Here is a 14,312-nt window from a genome sequence, read left to right as displayed (position 1 = left end):
GGAGAAAACTCAAACTGAACTTTTGAAATGAACAAACAAAATTAACCCCCTTTGTAAGTTTGTTTTTAAAAAAAATCTATTTTTAGTCGTGGCGACCTTGACATTGGAGATATTGATGTGATTCTTTCGTGCGACACACCGTCCCATGATGGTGAACAAATGTGCCAAATGATTTTAAAATCTCACAATGAATGACATAGTTATGGCCAGGACAAGCTCATTTATGGCCATTTTTGACCTTTGAACTCAAAGTGTGACCTTGACCTTGGAGATATCGACGTAATTATTTCGCGCGACACACCGTCCAATGATGGTGAACAAATGTGCCAAATGATTTTAAAATCTGACAATGAACGACATAGTTATGGCCCGGACAAGCTTGTTCCGCCAGCCCGCCAGCCAGCCCGCCAGCCCGCCAGCCAGCCAGCCCGCCCGCATTCGCCAATCTAATAACCAGTTTTTTCCTTCGGAAAACCTGGTTAAAAATTACCAATCCAACTGGTGATGGTAAATTGTGCCTTTATAAACTCAGGGGGTTTTCCAGCAATTTTAGGAAAAGGAGTATGGTCAAATTGGGATTTTTGTAATCTATAAAAATGGCAAATTTGGGAACTTTTTACCGACAAAAAGGAACAAATTAGGATTTTTGTATTAACAAATATTGACACAACAGGTCCTTTCTTGGTTATTTGGGATAAAAGTCATAAATTATAGTTATATATTTTGTAGGTTGTTTAAAAATATAAAATTAATAATTAGTCATAAGACACTTCTTTCTTCTTTTTTTTTATAATTTCAGTTTAGGTTCGGGTCCGTTTGCTTTGGGATCGGGTCTGTTTTACAGCATTTTTTACATAGCAGAAAAACCCTTCAAACTTTTTCCTACAAACTTCATAAACAAGAGGGCCTAAAAGGCCCAATCACTCACCTGAGATAACAAGATATTATTGGGACAAATCTTCTGACCATATTTCATGAAGATCAGAAAATAAATGTGGCCTCTAAAGTGTTAACAAGGTTTTACTATAACCATATAAGGAAAAATGCCCTGCCCCCGTGGTGGCCATGTTTTTCAACCAACTGGCATCATTTTTGAACTCATCCAAGATATTATAGGGATGAATTTTTTTACCGAGTTTCATGAAAATCGGACTATAAATGTGGCCTCTAGAGTGTTAACAAGATTTAACTATAGCCATAATTATAGCCATATAAGGAAAAATGCCCCGCCCCTTGGCAGCCATGTTTTTCAAGCAAACTATCATTTTCGAACTCATCCAAGATATCAATAAGAGAAATCTTCTGACCAAGTTTCATGAAGATTGGAAAATAAATGTGGCCCCTAGAGTGTTAACAAGGTTTTACTATAGCCATATAAGGAAAAATGCCCCGCCCCCTGGTGGCCATGTTATTCAAGCCAACGTAACCATTTTCGAACTCATCCAAGATATCATTGAGACCAATCTTCTGACCAAATTTCATTTAGATTGGACAATAAATGTGGCCTCTAGAGAGTTAACAAGGCAAATGTTGACGCCGCACAACGGACGATGGACGACGGACAAAAGGCGATCACAAAAGCTCACCATGAGCCCGTTGTGCTCAGGTGAGCTAAAAAGTAGACAGAAAAGGTAGATACTTTCATGAAACCTTTACAATTAGAATCATAACTTTATCTTCACGTTGACCAACAACAGTATCTAAGTAAGGGCTACTTGACTGTCTTTGATAAGCGCTCATGTTATACACAGACTGTTGGGGATCATGAATACGCAAAGCACTGTCACTTGCAGATGAAGGATGAGTTGATCACAACACACCTTAAGTCAGTAAAATATCTCTGTAGCCTCATAATACATATGAGTCGCATTCTGAAAAATACTGGGCATATTGCTAGTGCGTAAAGTGTCATCCAAGATTAGCCTGTGCAGTCCGCACAGGTTAATCAGGGACGACACTTTCCCCTTTATGACATTTTTCATTTAAATGAAGTCTCTTATTAGCAAAAATCCAATTTAGGCGGAAAGTGTCGTCCCTGATTAGCCTGTGCGGACTGCACAGGCTTATCTGGGACGACACTTTGCCCACATACATCATGCCCAGTTTTTTCAGGACGCAATTCATCTTTACACAAACAAGTATTGCCTTTTGTTCTCAAAATAATATTTCCTGTGTTACAAATGATATGTTCCCAATTCATTTTTAATATAATTTAAAGAGGACAAACATATTTTGAAATATACAAATATTACTATATTCATATTCAATATAAGTTCATGCACAGATTATAATAATAAATTGTTGACCTTTGTATGCAATGGTAAATTGTTCATAGTCTTTTCATATGTAATCAAAATCTCACAATCATCATCTTTTTCATAGATGTAGTCATATCGCTTATGGTTCATTTTTTATTATTTCTTGGTTTATCATTTTTCCTAATCCATAAGCCAAAGGCTGTAAGATATGAAGCAACACAAGAGCACCGCATAACGGGTGCCACGCTCAGCTGCGAAAGCTTGTCAGAATTTGTTTTTTTAGAGGTCACAGTGACCTTAACCTTTAATCTAGTGACCCAACAAGAGATGTGTTTGTCAGAAACACAATGCCCCCTACTGCGCCACTTTGAAATAAAATTTCTATTTATCGTTTGGCAGGTATAGAAATCATCTCCCTTTAAAGCTTTATTACTTCCCTTGGATTTTTTCAAATCCAACCGGAGGGTGGGGGAGGTCTGTAGACAGTCAAAAAATGATCAAGTCAGACATCACTGACAACCAAGGCCTGTGGTTTATCAAAGAGATCATAGCCAGAGTTCATCATGTATGTATGGACAGAAGTCCACTGGTATTTAATAAAAACAAGCATTCACAAATTAGAACAGGTAATAAATGATAATTACATCAAGAGATGTTTTCGTCAGAAACACAATGCCCCCTTTTGCGCCGCTTAGAAATAAAATTACTATATATCATTTGGCAGGTATAGAAATATCCAATCCAACCGGAGGGGGGGGGGGGGGGGGGGGGGGGGGGGGGGGGGGGTAATGAACATCAAAGAAATTATATCATTAAAAAAAAAAAACTTTGACGAATCAATCATTTGAGTTATAAATCATTAAAATAATAAATCTGTACAGTAACTGTGAAAAGAACTTCAATTCTTGGTAAGGAAATATATATAATATGAGATTTATAATTACATAAATTACTTTCCTTGAAAATAATTGTATATAACAAATCTCAATTTTTAGTAGCAAATAATTAAAAGCCACTACCGTGACTGTCATTGACCACTCGAAATGTGCAGCTCCATGAGATACACATGCATGCCAAATATATTAAGTGGCTATGTTCAATATTGAATAATTTTCTCCCTTTTTAAATCTTAAAACTTCCCTTAAATTTGTTTTTTTTACTGTAGACCATAAAGGATGACCTTGACCTTTTACCACAATGTGTTTGTCAGAAACACAATGCCGCCTACTGTGCCGCTTTGATTTATTTAACAAAAATATATACGTGGGCAGGTCAGATCACTATGTCCATTTAAAGCTTATTACCATACATGCCAGAATTTTTCAGGTCCAAATCGGGACTTTCCATAAAAAATTGTCGGGACATTTGACCAAAAAAGCGGGACACCTAAAACGATCAATTATGCCACGTTTTCTTGTGTCAATAGTCAGTATATTACTTACAACAAGATGCGTTTGTGAAACACAATGTCCCCCTATATGACGTTTGACCTTGAAGGATGGCCTTGACCTTGTGAAGGATGACCTTGACCTTTCACCACTCAAAATGTGCAGCTCCATGAGATACACATGCATGCCAAATATCAAGTTGCTATCTTCAATATTGCAAAAGTATTCATAAAATAAGCGATTTGGGCCACATATATTTGAGCTCTGACCTTGAAGGATGACCTTGACCTTGACCTTTCACCACTCAAAATGTGCAGCTCCATGAGATACACATGCATGCCAAATATCAAGTTGCTATATTCAATATAGCAAAAGTTATTGCAAAATGTTAAAGTTGGTGCAAACAGACCAACCAACAGACCAACAGACCAACCAACGGACAGGGCAAAAACAATATGTCCCCCACTACTATAGTGGGGGACATAAAAACTCTTAATTTCTGCCCAATATTGACGATAAATGTTTGTTCAGAATTTCGTGAACACAGACGTTCTCCATTTTCCAGAAGTAAACATTCTCCATAAACTGAAATGAGGGGTATCCCCGTATGCCTCGATTTGACATCCAATTGGTACAAGGATATTCCCTTGAACATGTGTAAATCGTGTGACTCGATGTGAGCGCATTGAGCACTGTTCTTATTCAACCAATCGTAAATTAACTCTAAATTTAGATTGATGCAATATGTACAAACTATTTTCTGAAAATCAGTCGAAAACGAAAGGTAATTTGTGAGAAACATCAATGTGTATTGGTCAGCATTCAATTTGTGTTTTGACAGGATTTATAACCTTAGGCTGTATAATACACAGGATAATAGTATCGTTTGACTTGATTGGGCCATAAAATACAAACCCAGGTGGCATTAATTTCTGTACGATGCATCTTTCGATAGCAATAAGCGACCCCTATCATAAAAACAGCATGGTGTGAATGCTGATTAAATCAATAATTTGCCGATAAATCGCTGATAAGGTGTCAAACACAACACTGGTGCACTCGAATAGTAGGAGTGGGTTGTTAATTGGGGGCAATAAAGGGATTAGCGATGGTAAGTTTTAGACAGAAAGAGCTCGAAAATCGAATTTTATTGGGAACTTATAGACCTTACATTGTTTTTAACGAATGTCGGGACAAATTGTCTCATATCGGGACGCCGGGACAAAGGGCCCAAAAGCGGGACTGTCCCGCCGAAATCGGGACGTCTGGCATGTATGCTTATTACTTCCCTTGACTTTCTTTTTTTCGACCCTACACCTTGAAGGATGATGTTCACCTTGAAATTTTACCACTCAAAATGTGCAGCTCCATGAGATACATGTACACATGCACGCCAAATATCTAGGTGCTATCTTCAATATTTAAAAAGTTATGGCCAATATTGAGGTTTTAGCACAACGCCTACGGCGGACGACGGACAACACTGGCTATGACAATAGCTACGGTTTTCTCCGAAAACAGCCTATCTAAAAATCTGTTATTGATTAGTAATAAGACGATTACCTTGCTGAGTACTAGGAATTCATGTCTCTCCACTTTTTGTTTGTTTGTATTTTTGGGATGGCATGGCTGAAAGAGAGCATTTTTCAATTGTTCATTCTCTATATTCTAAGGTCAGCAAAATTTCAAATCAATATATTTTTATCTATACATATATAAATATAGCCCCACTGTTATATAAGCATTAACTCAAATCATTGCATTATTAAGTCCAAAACATGTTAAAACAAGTAACAAAATTGTCACAAAACCAGGTTTTCAATTTGATAAAAAAAGTCTGAAAAAGGAAGACAACTCAAACTGAACTGATTGTTTATAATAAACTCCTTTGTTTAAATATAAATCTATTTTTAGTGTTGGCGACCTTGACCATGGAGATATTGACGTAATTCTTTTGTGCAACACACCTTCCGATGATGGTTTACAGATGTGCCAAATGATTTTGAAAATCTCACAATGAATGACAGTTATGGCCCGTACAAGCTCATTTATGGCCATTTATAACCAGGTTTTCCAAAGGAAAAAAATGGTTATTGACCTTTGAACTCAAAGTGTGACCTTGACCTTGGAGATATGGACGTAATGCTTACGCGCGACACACCGTCTAATGATGGTGAAAAAACAAAGGTGACAAATGATTTTAAAATATCACAATGAACGACAAAGTTATGGCCCGGACAAGCATGTTCCGCCCGCCCGCCAGCCCGCCGACATTAGCCAATCTAATAACCAGTTTTTTCTTTCGAAAAACCTAGTTAAAAACACAGAATAATCATTAATTAAGCTATTGTCAAGACATTCAAGAACAAGAGGGCCATGATGGCCCTGTATCGCTCCACTGTTTTTTTATGCGAAAAAAACGCGCAATGCGCATGGGTTGAAATGTACTCAAGCATGTGACTTTCTCTGTCTATCCCTCGTCCCATTGGGCGCTTAAAGTTGGAAGGGTGAGCATTTTTATATATGGAAAAAGTTACTACCGTGTTAACTAAACAGACTAAAAAGCCTGTGAATTGTTCCTTTGAAGCACAGTCCCATTGCTTATAACGTAGGTACATTTATCTCTCCAAAAGATATTGTCGTTCTTTCTATTTCACATATTTTTAGATGCTGAAGATCAAATATACGCATTTGATTTGAAACAGATTCACAAGACCCGTAGGAATCAAAATTCCTTAACCCTTTACCAAACAACACATTTTGGACTTTCCCAATTTGAAAAAGGTTGCAGACGACAATTAAATTGTAATGGAATATTCAGGAAATAATCAGGTAGGGTAGAAATAATTGTGATAAAAGGAGAAATTGCTCATCTTGAGCAATTTCTCATTTTATCATAATTTTTTATAAAGTCGTCGGCTATAAACCCGTAAAATCCTGTTGGTGTTTGGTAAAGGGTTAATAACTTCTGGTTCCTTCTTAGAGCCTTTCATACATTTATAACAAATACAATAGTAGAATCTTTCTTTGTAAAGAATCATCTCAAACAAGGGCTGTTTGTAAAACATGCATGCCCCCCCATATGGGCTGTCAGTTGTAGTGGCAGCCATTGAGTGAATACATTTTTTGGCACTGTGACCTTGACCTTTGACCTAGTGACCTGAAAATCAATAGGGGTCCATCTGTGAGTCATGATTAATGTACCTATGAAGTTTCATGATCCTAGGCGTAAGCTTTCTTTAGTTATCATCCGGAAACCATTTTTTTGTGTGAAGTCACCGTGACCTTGACCTTTGACCTAGTGACCTGAAAGTCAATAGGGGTCATCTGCGAGTCATGATAAATGTACCTATGAAGTTTCATGATCCTAGGCGTAAGTGTTCTTGAGTTATAATCCGGAAACCATTTTTCTAAGTTGAGTCACCGTGACCTTTGACCTAGTGACCTGAAAATCAATAGGGGTAATCTGCGAGTCATGATCCATGTACCTATGAAGTTTCATGATCCTAGGAATAAGCGTTCTTGAGTTATCATCCAGAAAACATTTTACTATTTCGGGTCACAGTGACCTTGACCTTTCACCTGAGAATCAATAGGGGTCATCTGCGAATCATGATCAATGCAACTATGAAGTTTCATGATCGTAGGCATAAAACGTTCTTGAGTTATCATCCGGAAACCATTTTACTATTTCCGGTCACCGTGACCTTGACCTTTGACCTAGTGACCTGAAAATCAATAGGGTTCATCTGCGAATCATGATCAATGTACCTATCAAGTTTCATGATCATAGGCATAAGCGTTCTTGAGTTATCATCCGGAAAACATTTTACTATTTCGGGTCACCGTGACCTTGACCTAGTGACTTCAAAATCAGCAGGGGTCATCTGCGAGTCATGATCAATGTACCTTTGAAGTGTCATGATCCTAGGCCTAAGCGTTCTTGAGTTATCATCCAGAAACCATCGGGTGGACGGACATACGGATGACGGACGGACGGACATGTGCAAAACAATAAACACCCTCTTCTTCGAAGATGGGCATACATATAATTAACAACCCACACATCCCTTAGACCAACAGGCCTGAGAATATTATGATAATCTAAAGATTATTTCTTATATTTATAAATGTATTTAATTAAGTAATACATATGACTTCTAAGATCAATTCATAACTTATACAAGAGTTCCGCGGTCGGAGATGACCGCATTGAAGCCGGATTTTTGATTTAAATGACAGGAAAGTACCTTTCGTGTTTTTGTCAATGCAATACTTAAATTACTGAAATATTGTTCAAAGGTCAAAATGAAATGTAAGTACTTTTCAAGGCATGAGCAAACCTTGTGTTATGTTTTGAATGCATGCATATACATGAACAACAATAACATTTAAGGTCACAAATATGAACTTGAATTGACAATTAGGAAAGTTTGATCTCAATTTTTTTATTAGCAAATTAGTAACATATTGTTTGAAGTTTCCATCAATTTTAACATTTTAACATTTAAGTTCACAGTGACCTTGACCTTCAAATGAATGACATTGAAATGAATGACCTTGAAATGACCAGTGGTCATCTAAGTGTGCTTGCAAACCTTTACGTCAAGTTTGAGATTCTAGGTCCAAGCATACCAAAGTTATAACAATTTAAACATTTTAACATTGAAGGTCACAGTGACCTTGACCTTCAAATGAATGACATTGAAATGAGCAGTGGTGATCTTCTAGTACTGGCCAACCTTTATGTCAAGTTTGAAGACTCTAGGTACAAGCATACCAAAGTTATAACATGGAATAAGAACTTTAACATTTTTACCTACCAAAGTTATAAGAACTTTAACATTTTTACATTCAAGGTCACAGTGACCTTGACCTTAGAATGAATGACCTTGAAATGACCAGTGGTCATCTAAGTGTGCTTGCAAACCTTCATGTCAAGTTTGAAGACTCTATGTCCAAGCATACCAAAGTTATAACAATTTTAACATTTTAACATTTAAGGTCACAGTGACCTTGACCTTCAAATGAATGACATTGAAATGACCAGTGGTCATCTTCTAGTACTGGCCAATCTTTATTTCAAGTTTGAAGACTCTAGGTACAAGCATACCAAAGTTATAACATGAAATAAGAACTTTAACATTTTTACATTCAAGGTCACAGTGACCTTGACCTTCAAATGAATGACCTTGAAATGTCCAGTGGTTACTTACTAGTTCTGGCCAACCTTCATGTCAAGTTTCAAGACTCTAGGTCCAAGCATACCAAAGTTATAACAACTTTAACATTTTTACATTCAAGGTCACAGTGACCTTGACCTTCAAATGAATGACCTTGAAATGTCCAGTGGTTACTTACTAGTTCTGGCCAACCTTCATGTCAAGTTTCAAGACTCTAGGTCCAAGCATACCAAAGTTATAACAACTTTAACATTTTTATATTGAAGGTCACAGTGACCTTCACCTTCAAATGAATGACCTTGAAATGACCAGTGGTCATCTGTTAATCCTGGCCAACCTTCATGTCAAGTTTGAAGACTCTAGGTCCAAGCATACCAAAGTTATACCATGAAATAAGAACTTTAACATTTTTACATTCAAGGTCACAGTGACCTTGACCTTCAAATGAATGACCTTGAAATGACCAGTGGTTACTAACTAGTTATGGCCAACCTTCATGTCAAGTTTCAAGACTCTAGGTCCAAGCATACCAAAGTTATAACAACTTTAACATTTTTTATATTGAAGGTCACAGTGACCTTGACCTTCAAATGAATGACCTTGAAATGACCAGTGGTCATCTGTTAATCCTGGCCAACCTTCATGTCAAGTTTGAAGACTCTAGGTCCAAGCATACCAAAGTTATACCATGAAATAAGAACTTTAACATTTTCGAGCACGCCGCCCGCCCGCCCGCCCCCCCGCCCCGCCCGACAACATCAATCTATAAGCCGAGATTTTTTCGAAAAAAATCCGGCTAATTAAGAAAATTATAAAATGATCAGAAATTTATATAGATCGTTGAGCAATTGACAATCATATCTCCACAATTCATGAATCACAATTCACAAATGGAACAATGAATCATTAGTTATTAAAAAGCAGCATATACGATAGTTAAGAACATTGCACTTCATTAATTTCAACACCTTCTCTTGGATACAAAGTTTGAGTTTACAATGCAGAATCATATATTGACTTTCATGGAAATAATTATGTTCATGGAAGTTGTGTTTTAAAATCAATAAGACATTATTAAACTGGTTTAAACACTACAAAAAAGACATTAAATAAACATGTCATCCGAAAAAAAATTATCCGGATATATGGTCACTTTCGACATATTTAAATAAATCCCGACTTTTTTCAGTTTATAAGAAAAAAATTTCAGAACACATGTTCTTACTTCAATTCCTTTGTAAGCAGTCACCATCTGATCTAAAATGGCACTAAATGACAGGGTTTTATCTCATGTTTACAAGATGTTGTTGTTGTTGTTGGTCACAGCCACACGGCCGCAGTAATCTCCCCTGGTAAACGTCATATGTTCAGTTTTGTGACCTCCCAGGACAGGGTCAAATTTGAGCCCTGGGGAATAATTTGAACAAATTTGGTAGAGAACTATTAGATACCACAACATACCAAATTTAGTAGCCCTAGGCTCTATAATTAAGAACAAGAAGATGTTTGAAGTTTGCACAAAATAGGCCTTATTTAAGCATATGTTCATTTTTGTGACCCCTGGGGCAAGGTCAAATTTGTTCCCAGGGGCATAATTTGAAAAAACTAAGTAGAGAACTATTAGATGTCACAACCTACTAAATTTGATAGAAATAGGCCCAATGGTTATGGACAAGAAGATTTTTATAGTTTGCACAAAATGGGCCCAATATAAGCATATGTTCAATTTTGTGACCCCTGGGGAACGGTCAAATTTGATCCCAGGGGCTTAATTTGAACAAACTTGGTAGAGGACTATAAGATGTCATTACATACCAAATTTGGTAGCCCTATGCCATACGGTTATGGACTAGAAGATTTTTAAAGTTTGCACAAAATAGGACTTATATAAGCAAATTTTCGATTTTTTGACCCCCCAGGGCGGGGTCAAATTTGACCCCAGGGGCATAATTTGAACAAACTTGGAAGAGGACTATTAGATGTCACTACATACAAACTTTGGTAGCCCTAGGCCCAATGGTTATGGACAAGAAGATTTTTAAAGTTTGCACAAAATAGGCCTTATATAAGCAAATTTTCAATTTTTTGACCCCCCGGGGCAGGGTCAAATTTGACCCCAGGGGCATAATTTGAACAAACTTGGTAGAGGACTATAAAATGTCACTACATACCAAGTTTGGTAGCCCTAGGCCCAATGGTTCTTGACAAGAAGATTTATAAAGTTTGCACAAAATAGGCCTTATATAAGCAAATTTTCGATTTTTTGAACCCCAGGGGCAGTCAAATTTTACCCCAGGGGCATCATTTGAACAAATTTGAAAGAGGTTCACCACAGGAACATTCCTGAGAAATTTCATCAGAATTGGACCAGTAGTTTAGGAGAAGAAGATGTTTTAAGAAAAAGGTAACGCAAACGCACGCACGACGGACACAGGACCATGACATAAGCCCCGCTGGCCTTTGGCCAGTGGAGCTAAAAAAATCAGGAAATGAAAGACCCCTTCTCACCATAAAATGGTTTGGTACATCTATCCCCTCTTGATACTGCACCAAGCCTTTCACTGCATACGTGTTACCATGATGATGCAGTTGAAGATGGGACAGGGGCATGCTGGGTAATCCTGAAGATGGGACAGGGGCATGCTGGGTAATCCAGACGTGAAGTGCATCAGCGGTGTATCAGGAAAGCTAAAAATAGACAATGAGTGATATATCAAACCATGGTTTATTACAATTAAGTACCGTAGGTTTCCACGTATAGCGCGCAGTGTTTTACCTCCAAAATTCAAATTAAAAAGCTGGTGCGCGCTATACATTGATACAACGCTATCCTGGCTGCTAAATTGGTAAAAAATATGTTGTGTAATCGTAAATAATCAAAATGGCCGCCATTTTTTTCCCAGGAAACTACCACCCTATAATCGTACAGACTGAGGGGCCATTGTCGAAACAACAAGAAGTCGCTGCTGGTAGATATGAATGCGGTAGAAGTTTTGGTCAAAAATAAATTTGTTTGAATATACTTGCGGGCATTTCTTTGTTTGTGTTTATACACTTCTTTATTGATGAATTCCGATGGGGATTGATGTCGACATTCCGGAGAGCAGGCAAGGGTAGGTGCGAACAAGGTCATTTTTGCGGGTAACAGTAGGTGTGAAAGGGGATCATTTTTCACTTCCTAATTGGCAGATGTTATTGAGTAATATGTGCCACGACTTGTTAAGACGCTAATTGACATTTGAGACACTAATTGACACTTGAGAACATGAAGATATGCAATTGCATTTTGTGTGTATAAATATTGAACGTTCAACAGTGGTGTACCTCAACAGCTCTATCCCCGTCTCCCATGCGACATTCAAATTTACCGGTAATGCCCATGCTTTCCCCGAGGAAAAATCACACGATGTACACTTATGCTTATTTTCTCATGTTTTTCACGAAATGCACGTGGACTGTTAATCTTTTGCTAGAAAATCACAAAATTGTCAGAAAAGTATAGTGCTACGTATGCAACCCATGCTCCTAATCATAATGACGCTTCCTATTTTGAATGCTTAATTAAGCTTTCCAATGCCCCGGATTATTGGATTGTGCAATAGTTTTGTCTTTTAATATTTTTTTCTCCATTTTTGCATGAAAATAGCTCCCGTTGTTCATAAAGCTCAGTATGCCCTTTATGAACTATTTTTTTATCTTGATATCTCTTATAGCAGTCATACTGATATGAGGTTGAAAGAAAAAAACATTACCTACACACAAGCAAATCACTGGATTCTTTAATGCCATCTTAAAGAGACATACAATATTCTGTTAACTTCAAAAGTACTACTGGCAGTGACTTATTGATTTACTTATGGTACTGGCAGTTTTTTTCCCCACCCATTTTGGGACTGAGGTCAGGTTCCTTTGGATTGGAAAAAATAGCGGTGTTTTGACTTAAATTTGGAAATAAGTGTTGTTGTTGTTGTTGTTAAGGCCTACATATGATTTAACATTGAGAATAAAAGTAATTTCAATATTATTTTTACTGAGGTTCAACTTTAAGAGCTAAAATGCATGTAACGGAAGTGCAAGCTACAGGCATAGTGAGCATACATGCCAGACGTCCCGATCTTGGCACACAGTCCTGCTTTTGGGGTGTTTGTCCCGGTGTCCTGATGTGACACAATTTGTCAAGACATTCATAAAACACGACATGTTCTATAAGGTCACAATGAAATTCGCTATTCAAGCTCCGTCGTGCTTACATTACCATCGCTAATCCCTTTATTGCCCCCTAATTAACAAACCATATCTACTACTTGAGTTGTCCAGTTTTGTTTTTGACACCTTATCAGTGCTCTATCGGCAATTTATTGATTTTATTGGGCATTCACGCCATGGTGTTTGTATGATAGGGGTTGCTAATTGCTAGTGAAAGTTGCATAATAGTGAATTAAAAGCCGACTGCATTTTTTAGCAAGCAACAGTCAGTTTGTGCAAGTATTTATTTTCAATAAATGGACAAATGCAACTGTGGTCAGGTAAAGAACCAGGGCCCTCAATCCATTTTAGGGGAAGCGGGTCGCTACCCTCATGAGGGGGAATATTCACGGTGTTTTCCTTTTTGGGGGATTTTTTACTTACTCTCTATTACATATGTACATGTTTGCACTATATTCATTTCTTTTTTAATAATTTAGTATGTTTGACAAGATTCAATTGAAATAGAACTGAGATATATTAATCATGAGACACATCTTTCTATTAAAAAAAAATATATATATATAAAAATTATAGAAAGATTTCAGGGGAAATTCCCCCCCCCCCCCGAAAGGGGAAAAAAAGTATACTTTTCAGGTGGGGGACTGCGGTCAAAATTAGGCCGCAGATTTGATAGATTAAGGACCCTGAGAATGCTCAAATGTCGTCGACAATCAAGACAACCATTGCAACAATTTCTCCATGGTACATAATGGCTTCTGGTTAAACAATATCACGTAGTCACTTTTGTTTTTTGAAAATTGTTATAAATGCTTTTACATGAATTCCTTAAAAAAAAAGGGGTTTTTTTCCACTTTTTGGGAAGATAGCCCATGGCTTTGAAATTGGGAATTTTATCGGCATTTTCATGAAATTGGGAAAATAAATTCATTAGCCTTTTTTTCCACACAAAAAGTCCACTGATTAGGGAAATGCTAAATTTGATTTAACTCTTTATAATCATTCAAATTAAAAGAAAATCATATAATACTTTGTAAATGTAATTGAATTAAAATTGAGATAAAATACACATAAGACTCTTTTCTAAAAAAAAAAAAAAAAAAAAATTTTTAATTGGGAATTTTTTGCCACATTTTGGGAAAAAAGTATACTTTTTGGGATTGGGAACATAGCCGAATTTCGGCTATAAAATCAGGCCAAAAAAACCCTGAAAAACATCCAATAATTCTTCATGAAATATAAAGTACCAAACAATAATGAGATTCCTCAAGACTGAT

The sequence above is a fragment of the Dreissena polymorpha genome, chromosome 14 (genome assembly GCF_020536995.1).
Source record: "Dreissena polymorpha isolate Duluth1 chromosome 14, UMN_Dpol_1.0, whole genome shotgun sequence".
Taxonomy (NCBI): domain Eukaryota; kingdom Metazoa; phylum Mollusca; class Bivalvia; order Myida; family Dreissenidae; genus Dreissena; species Dreissena polymorpha.
Note: the sequence above shows the minus strand (reverse complement) of the source record.